We start from the raw sequence: 2210 nt of genomic DNA on the forward strand, positions 1-2210 counted from the left end.
TGTTAACAACAAATCCAACACGGGTCGTGAATCCACAGTTAAAACCGGCAAACCAGAAGACGTTGGTTAAGGAAAGAGAGTAAGGTAAGCAGCCCCTAAGAGATAGTAAAAAAAGAAGAAAAACAGGAAAACAACTGAAAGAAATAGCTGTCTCCTCATTTACGTGCTCGTTACCGCCGTACTTACTGAAGTACTTTTAACTATGAGTGTGCACTTCTACTGCGTAAGTTATGACGGTATCAAAAGTTATGAGAATTTGTTGCTATTATGAACGGTTCAGTTACATTAATGTGACCACCGCTTATGTTCGACGTCAGTGTGCAACGGCAGATGGAAGCACTAGCGGTGCAAGGTATACGATGATATGAAACTTCCTGGCAGATTAAAACTGTGTCCCCGACCGAGACTCGAACTCGGGACCTTTGCCTTTCGCGGGCAAGTGCTCTACCAACTGAGCTACCGAAGCACGACTCACGTCCGGTACTCACAGCTTTACTTCTGCCAGTATCCGTCTCCTACCTTCCAAACTTTACAGAAGCTCTTCTGCGAAACTTGCAGAACTAGCACTCCTGAAAGAAAGGATACTGCGGAGACATGGCTTAGTGCTTCGGTAGCTCAGTTGGTAGAGCACTTGCCCGCGAAAGGCAATGGTCCCGAGTTCGAGTCTCGGTCGGGCACACAGTTCTAATCTGCCAGGAAGTTTCATATCAGCGCACACTCCGCTGCAGAGTGAAAATCTCATTCTGGAAACATCCCCCAGGCTGTGGCTAAGCCATGTCTCCGCAGTATCCTTTCTTTCAGGAGTGCTAGTTCTGCAAGTTTCGCAGAAGAGCTTCTGTAAAGTTTGGAAGGTAGGAGACGGATACTGGCAGAAGTAAAGCTGTGAGTACCGGACGTGAGTCGTGCTTCGGGAGCTCAGTTGGTAGAGCACTTGCCCGCGAAAGGCAAAGGTCCCGAGTTCGAGTCTCGGTCGGGCACACAGTTTTAATCTGCCAGGAAGTTTCATATCAGCGCACACTCCGCTGCAGAGTGAAAATCTCATTCTGGTATACGATGATAGTTTGATAAATCTGGTAAAAAAGCAAGAAAAAAATGTTTGTTTCACAAACAGCTCACCATACTTCTCGACATATTCTCCTTTCAGGGATACATACTTAGTCCAGCGAACCTCCAGCTTTCTCATGGGAAAAATAGGCTCTGTCAAACTCTGCAAACTACTCGCCGACTGCAAAATTTCTTTCCAACAATCCATGGTTTCAAGTTATGCAACAGGAAGAAGACACTTGTGGCTAAGTCTGGTGAGTAGTGTGGACGAGGAACCAATTCAAAATCCAATCCATGCACTTTCGCCATTATTATCGCGAATGTGTGGGATTTTTGCATTATCCTGGTTAAAGAGCACTTATTTGCTTGCCAACCTTAGTCTTTTTCAGCCAACGCAAGTTTCAAATGATCCAACCGTGAAGGATAACACGGTCCAGTTGTGGCACTCGCTTTTTCCAAGTAATCTTTGAGGATTATTCCTTGCAGATTCCAAAAAAACAGTGGCCATCGCCTTACCAGACGAAAAAACGGTCTTCGAGTTCTTCGGCGCACTTTCAGCCGCGTTTGTCCATAGTTTTGATTGCCGCCTTCACTCTGGTGAGTAATGATGGATCCAGGTTTCGTCAACAGTCACAAATTGGTGCAAAACATCTTGGGGATTGCGATGAAACATCGCTAAATATTATGCTGAAATCTTATGCTGGATGCGCTTTTGGTAGACTGTGAGCAATCGCGGCAGTCGCCCCCCCCCCCCCCCCCCACCCCGCCCACTCCTAACACACAGCTTCTTCATAGCCAGTTCTCTGTGCGGGATATTTTTCACTCGCTCAGTTGAGACACCTATAGTCTCAGCAATCTGACGAATTTTCATTTCGCGGTCTAGCATTGCCATGTCGTGTATTTTGTCAGTGGTTTCCCTTGTGATGTTCTCAATTGGACGCCCTGACCGCACTTCGTCTTCAGTGCTTGTCCGACCCATTTTAATTCATTAATCCAAAAGTAGATGCTCTTCAGTGATGGTGCAGAGTTTGTATGAACTTCATCCAATTCTGTTTTGGTTTGTACTGCAGTCCAACTCCTCAAATGAACCTGTATGATAACAAGGCGAAATTCGGTTTTCTCCGTTTAGAATCTCAGTCGGCACACTGACCAACTCCGACGGCTCT

At 46.1% G+C, this 2210-nt stretch overlaps 1 non-coding gene across 1 annotated transcript; it reads right to left on the bottom strand.

Moving 5' to 3' along the window:
* Positions 1-391: 391 nt before the first annotated feature.
* On the bottom strand, positions 392-466 carry Trnas-cga (transfer RNA serine (anticodon CGA)). Its single transcript has one exon. It is a non-coding gene; the product is annotated as a tRNA-Ser (tRNA).
* Positions 467-2210: the final 1744 nt, after the last annotated feature.

Source organism: Schistocerca gregaria, chromosome 4 (genome assembly GCF_023897955.1).
Source record: "Schistocerca gregaria isolate iqSchGreg1 chromosome 4, iqSchGreg1.2, whole genome shotgun sequence".
Lineage (NCBI taxonomy): Eukaryota > Metazoa > Arthropoda > Insecta > Orthoptera > Acrididae > Schistocerca > Schistocerca gregaria.